This window comes from Octodon degus, unplaced genomic scaffold, assembly GCF_000260255.1.
Source record: "Octodon degus isolate 3935 unplaced genomic scaffold, OctDeg1.0 scaffold00122, whole genome shotgun sequence".
In the NCBI taxonomy this organism is placed as follows: domain Eukaryota; kingdom Metazoa; phylum Chordata; class Mammalia; order Rodentia; family Octodontidae; genus Octodon; species Octodon degus.
The window spans coordinates 6,865,648-6,872,746 of NW_004524698.1; the positions used below are offsets into that span (position 1 = coordinate 6,865,648).

At 52.1% G+C, this 7,099-nt stretch overlaps 1 pseudogene; it reads right to left on the reverse strand.

The window, feature by feature from the left end:
• Window positions 1-3,847, reverse strand: part of LOC101586833 — a 22,829-nt pseudogene extending 18,982 nt beyond the window's left edge.
• Between the last annotated feature and the right edge of the window lie 3,252 nt (window positions 3,848-7,099).

Consider the following 7,099-nt stretch of genomic DNA (forward strand, 5'->3'; position numbering starts at 1 on the left):
ACCCTGGGCTTATACATTTGCTTAGTATTCACATTGGCCAGGGAATACATGTGTTAGTTTTCTAATTAGTATAAACCATAGTGAATGAGATTTTGGGCATAGATATTCTGAGATCAGTGAAGCATATTATATGTCTATTATAGATCTCTCTCATTTTTTTTAATGTATTTAGGACAGTGTCTACAGGGCCTCATTACGTAGATCAGATTCATAGTGATCCTCCTGTTTTCAGCCTCTCAAGCGCTGGGATTGCAGGTGTGTGCCACCACTCCCAGTCTCAATAGCCATCTCAGTGTGCCCCAGGGTGGGGCCAGCACAGCACACACGCCCGGTATTGAACCCCCGCCACCACACTCTGCCATTACAGGCGCTTTCGTCTGCTGAGCTATCTGGTCAGCCCTACATCTCAATAATGCTACTTACATGAGAGAAAAACAGCACTTAGACCATCAGTGTAGCAAATACCATGGGGCGGGGTGGGGTGCAGAGGCAGGCTGTGTGGAAGCAGGAAACACAGCCAAGAATGGGGGTAACCTGGCTCATTCCCATTTGCACCACCCTACCCCACCAGAGCCACTCCAGCAGGAGGGCTGCTAAGAGGCTGGACTCTGTGCTCTGACCATGGCTCTGGCCCACCCACTCAGCCACGTCTCAGACAACAGGGTGCAGGTCAAGAAGGACATCACCCAGCAGGGGCTACCTGTGTACTCCGAGTCAGTGAGGTACTTGCTGGTCCGGCGCAAGTACTCTGGTAGCCCAGCTAGATCCTCAGGAGCAACCGGAGAGACAGCACTGAAGAGGCGGTCACGGTCAAAGCGGTTGGGGTCCTGCTGGCTGCAAGAGTGTAGTTTGTCACTCACATTGGAGGAGGACCACAGCCACCATCACCAGGAAGCCTCCCATCCCAGGAGTCCTTCCAGGGAGCCCCAAAACACTGCCCCTTCCAGGGGAGCCTTGAGCCTTCTGCCTCTAAGGCACATCCAGGAAACCCCAAGTGCTCTGAGTCCCAGAAGGAGGAGGGGGAAGCCTGTCAGAGCATTGCTGTGCCTCGTCCTCTTGACTTCGGTCCCCAAGGTAAGTTTCAGCACCCAGTGCTTTTCATTTGCCAAGTGCCCTGAGCTTTCAGATACTTTGTCCCATGGGGTCTCTTCAGCACACATGTTATGGTGGACCTTGAAGTTTGTATTTTTTGTTTTGAAACCATGGTGATCTGAGCTAAATCCAAAGGCCTTTTATTTTTAATTTTGAAGATAGGGTCTGCTAAATTAACCAGCTTGGCCTCAAACTCTAGTTCTTCTGCCTTGGCCTCCCAAGGAGCTAAAATTACCTGTGCCACCATGCTTGGCTGCCCTCGAACTTTTGTACGGCTCTAGATAAGGTTTCGGGAGATGACTGAGCTGAGGGAGGCTCCAGGTACCACAGACTCAGAGAAAAAGTGGAGAAGGGGATGGGGATCTCAGTGTGCACACCTTCCCTAAATGTGAACAGCCCTGGGTTTAATCCCCAACAGAGAGAGAGAGAGAGAGAGAGAGAGAGAGAGAGAGAGAGAGAGGAGGGATAAGGTGAAGAGGAGGGGAAGAAAAGGAAGAGGGAGAGGAAGAAGGGGAATGGGAAGGGGAAAGGGAGGAGGGAGGGGAAGGGAAAGAAGGAAGAGGATGAGGATGAGGAGGAAGAGAGGGAAGGGGACCAAGAGGAGAAAGAAGAGAACAAGGGAATAGGGCATGGCATGGTGGAGCAAGCCTGTGATCCCAGCATTCAGGAGGTTGAGACAGGAGGATCACAGTGAATTTGAGACCAGCCTGGGGGCTACAAAAGTGAGCACATGCCTGGCTCAAACTGCAAAAAGAGACCCCCTGTCAAAAAAAAAAAAAAAGAACAAGGAAGAGGAGTTAGAAAGAATAAATAGAACTCCCTTCTCTCAGAAACATCTACTCACTAATTACAGGGTATCCTGAACCTTTCCTTTTCACTCTAGGCTTATAGTCAGAAATTACTCTTTTCTCCTTAGACAAACCAGGAGGTAGTGTATCTTGTCCAAAGTGTACAGTGCTGAACTGGGGTGTCTAATGCTAGGCCTGACTCTGAACACCTAAGGAGCTTTGAAGCTGGGCAAGAAAGGTTTCCCAAAGACAGAGAATTGAGTGGGCCTGCTGCTGAAAAAGTGTAAGACACTGGCTAGAATTTTACTGAGAAACCAGCCTTCTGGGAATTCTTTCCTGTAGACCCCAGAGGGGCCTCTTGCCTTATCAGAATCTAGCAGTGCCTGGTAAAGGGGAAGAGGGAGGGAGTGGGGCATTCCCTCCAGGCTGTGTCAATACTCAGACAGGGCAAGCTCACCTCCAGACCCCTGAAATGACCAGGAGATATGAAGCAACACAGAGGGGTGGGGGAATATTTGATGCTTTGGGGACTCAAATCATAGCTTAACATCTTCCGTGAATGCTGGCCCAGTAAGTTTTGTGACTTTGTTGGAATTAGTCACATTTTCTTTTGTTTTATGTGTGTTTTGGAGAAAGCATCACTCTTTGTAGTGAAGGCTAGCTTTGAACTCACTATGTAGCCCATTCTGGCCCTGAACTCATGGCAACACTCCTGCCTCAGCCTCGTGATGCTGGGATTACAGGCATGGACTATCACACCCAGCTCATGGAATGAGTCACAGCTGAAGACATACCACCATAGAGCGATTACAGGCAGCCTCCCCTTCGTCAGTACCAGGAAACTTCATGTCTCCTCTAAAGACAGATGTACTATCATCTACCCAGCAGAGCACACAGCCACAACATGACCATGAGAGCCACTGCTGACTAGGGAGCCCTATCAGCAGTCTGGCTGGGGAAGGCAGCCACTGAGACAAAGTACTTCCTGCCTCCAGGTGGCATCACAATGCTGAGGAAAGGAAGCTCAAGGTAAGCACAGATCAAGTCTCCAAAGGACATCACAGGGCCCGTTCTGGCTCCATCAGCCCAGGTATGCTACTCCTAGAGGACTCCTATGCATCACCTTCTGCACCGGAGCCCATCTTGGTCCTCAAGCATAAATAGGACAAGGGCTGCCAGAATGGGACTCCTAGAGAGGAGGCCACATCTCATCATGAAGAGGGAGGAAGGGGATGTCCAGGCAGCCATCCTCATCCTGGCCCATGAGGAAGCTCTAGGCTTGTGGAGACAACCTCACGCTAAGGAAGATGCCAGGTATAACTCCTTTGCCACCAGCAGCAATGGAAGCAGGATTCCTGGAGTTAGAATCTGAGCTACTAGAAATACCACATGACTCCAAGCAGAAAACCCTTCTCAGTCCCCAAGGTCCATACCCCCTGGGTGACAGTTCCAGCCCTGAAGCAGAACCAAATAGTCCTTGGGGCACAGATGTCCCTCCCTCTGTCTCAGATGGACCACAGATACCACCATCATCCCCTGTAGGGCAATGACAGGGTAGGTTCTAAGGCTCAAGCAAGTAGGATTCTGTGACTAAACTGAGTACTTTGGAGCTGGAAGAATGTGTCCCTATAAAGAACACAACATCAGAATACAGAAGGCCAAGAATGTGGAATGTTCTGGAAGGAGCAACCCAAGAGAGCACAACTGGAGCTCCTGGAGCCAAGAGGTGTGAAAGGGCACTGGTGCATGGTGGGAACTGGCAGCATGGCTCCCTTGACCTCTCCCCTTCTGCTACCTCACCTGGCATCAGCCTTCTTCCGATAGTTGAGGTTCACTCTGATCTGAGGGGAAGAGCTCCAGTCCTCACCCTGAAATGGTGACTCCATGGGGGGCTGGCCTTTGTCCCCATCAGTGCCACCTTCTTGGTCTCCATCTGATATCTCCAGCCTGAAATCTTGGGGGCTGGAAAGGCGATGTCATCCTAAAGGGAAAAGCCTGCTCGATCCACCTGGAGTCTCTCTGCAGATGGAGGTGTCAGGGGTCCCTTCTTTCTCCCTGTCCCAGATGAAGAAAGGACTGGCTGGGCCTGTGGAAAGAGGCGTTGAGAAGTGGGGAGCAAATCAATCCATCATCATAGAGGAGCCCTGGAGGATAGACAGGCAGGGAAGTGAACCATGAGGAAGGGGGTCAGAGGGCAGGGAGCTCTGTGGTATGAGGATGGCCCTGTGTGCTGGAAGAGAGAGCCCCCCGGACCAGCTGGGGCTGCCTTTGTGATGTTTTCCCCACAGGAGACCCAGGATTCTTCCCAGCTTTCCCTCTGCAACTTCCTGACATCTGAGAGACCACAGCCCTTATGCAGAGCCAATAAACATTTGTGTCCACAGCACAATGTTCTACACGTCTTGCCCTGTGTCCAATATTCCAGCCACATGCAGTTGCTGGACCGGGGAAGGCCACTTAAGCATTCACTAAGGAAGATACAATCCCTGGGGAAAGCCACTGCCCATCCAGCCCTTCATTTTGCTGCCAGGACAACTGAAAGGGGAAATGGTTGTCTCAAGTCATTAGTTGCTGGCAGAGCCAGGTCTACAAACATCTCGCTCTACCCCAGGGCATTTCTCTTCAGTTCTCAGAGTCTCCCAGGGCCACTCTGTATTTTCGGTCTGTCTCTCATGTCTGAGGGCTTGGACACCACCTTCCTGGGCCTTCTGAGTGGGGTGGCTCAGTCCTCCCTGGCTGCCAAGCCTCATCTGCTGACCCCTCAGCCCCAGGCTGGGCTCAGGAGGTCAGCTGATGGCACCACCTCGCTCTCACAGGAAAACTGAAACCACAGCCTCTATCACCTGGTGAGGGTTGGGGTGCTAGTCAGGGTCAGGGAGCCCCTGTCTCTCCAGTGGGCAGGAGCACAGAGAAGGAAAAAGAGCCCCTGTGACTAGGAAACAGTAGCCCGTGAAAGAGCCCCAGGGTGCAGAGTGTAGGCAGTGAAGAAGACAGGAAAGTGAGGCAGACTGTCTGCGCTACAGTTACAAGCCACCACCTTTCTGCCCATACTAGAGTGTGGGTGTGCTTGCCCCACAATGAGCCAGTAGCCTGGTTTAGGTCCCCAAACAAATCCTGGTGCATGCTGCCTTTCTGTTGGCCCAAACCTGACCTCTCCCAAGCCCTAGCAGCAACAGTTGTCTCCCTACCCCCAGCCCACTTCCTGGGCACCCATCCTGCCTGGCAGCAGAGGAACGGGTGTGGAGGTCTAGGGGGAGCGGGCCCTTCGCAGAGCCTGGTTCCAAGCTGGAGAAGAAAAGAGTCCACTCAGGCTTCCCTGTGCAGGATTGTGCACTGTCAGGCCAGGTCCGGTACCGTGAAGTCTCCCCTTCACTTACCTTGCAGGCAGAGGCCAGGGCGTGGTGGCAGCAAGCTGGCTGCTGGGATCCCCAGGCTCTGTGAGGCGGCGGGGCTGCAGGAAGAAGTGAAGTCGGGAGGGTGAAGGCACCGACAGTCCGGGAACCGCCGGAACTTTCCCTCCCAGCTCCGAGCTGGGGCTAATGGGCTGTGTTCTCTCAGGGTTCTCCACCCGCGGCCCGCCTACTAGCCGGCACCGAGAGGAGTGGGTTTTAACCTCCTCCCCTCCAAGGACAGGAGGGCCACCAGAGGCTGACCATCTGGACCACTGGCCACACCCTGCCTTCGCGAAAACATGCCCCGCCCCCGGGAGCACGCCCCGCCCTCACCATCATACCCGCAGTCCCCTACTGACTGCAATCCGGCGGGATTGGGGACAATGAGAGGTAGTACTTGGGTACTGGGGCCCTGCCTCTCTGGGAGCTGGCACCTGGTGGAGAATTCTTGTCCCACTCCGCGAAATCTACCATCTCCCCTCACCCACCACTAATGCCTTCACCGGCATTGGCTCAAACACACTCCAGAGATGAAAAACCTGGTGAGGACCGACCCCGGGAGAGAACAGGTTCAGCCCAACCCATGTCCCTAGTAATGCAGCCTCACACCCCCAGCAGTAGAGGGGAACTTTCCCAGCTCTCAAGGGCGGGCCCTGCACGCCCCCAGCGATGCTGAGGAGGCGGTTTACCAAGTTACATCCTCCTAGCAACAACCAACTGGTGGCGACAGTGCTGTCGCCTTGCACTGCACCAGTACAAGCCCAGTATGAGAGGCTGTGGACTCCGGCACCACCTGTGAAGCCCTCTGACTCTTTCTCCCTCATCCTCCTGCTCTTGAGGCAGCTGTCTCCAAAATTTGTCTGTCTGTCCCAAGACACTATTTTGCCAGCCCTGGGAAATTCCAGCCACCTGCGAACTGGGCTCCCTGCTTCACTCTTGCTGCACCTCCAATCTTATTTTGCATTCGGGGTTTTTGTTTGGTTGGTTTTGGTTTGTTCTTTCTGTTGTTGTTGGGTTTTTCAGATTGCCTGTTTGTTCATTTGTTTGTTTGTTAAGACAGGTTGTCACTATGCAATTCAGACTGCCTTGAAGTCAGGGCAATTCTCCAGCTTGAGATCACAGACATGCATGACCACACCCAGGTGTACCCCTCAATCTTATACTCTATTTTGTTGACGGTAACTATAAATGTTCTATTAAATATAAAAACTGCTAGGCATGGTTACATATGTCTGTAATTCCAGCACCTGAGGAGACTGAGGCAGGAGGATTGCACAAGCTCAAGGCCAACCTGAACTTTATAGTGAGATCTTGTCTCAAAAAATACCTACATACATACTACATACAGTTATACATACATACAAAATTGGTCTAATAGTGCACACATGTGATCCTTGTGTGGTACTGGGAAGGCCAAGGCAGGAGGATTGCAACTTTTAGGCCAGTCAAGACTGCATAGTAATACAACCAGTTCTCCACTGATTGGCTTTTTTGTTTTAAAGCAATGAAGACTGAAGCCTCCAAACAGCAAACAGCAAGCAGCAAGCCTTGGTGAAATGACCAAATGCTTCTTTATAGAAAGAAAACAGAAACTGAGCATGGTGGCCCACATCTGTAATTCCAGCACTCAGGAGGCTGAGGCAGGAGGTTTCTTGTGAGTTCAAAATCAGCCTGGGCTACAAAGTGAGATCAAGGCCAGCCTGAACTGCATGGTGAGACCCTTTCTCAAAAAGACAAAAAAAGGGGGCTGGGGACATGGCTCAGTGGAATAAGGGCTTCCCTGGCAAGCGCAAGGGCCCGAGTTCAATCCCTGATTCCGCAAAAAAA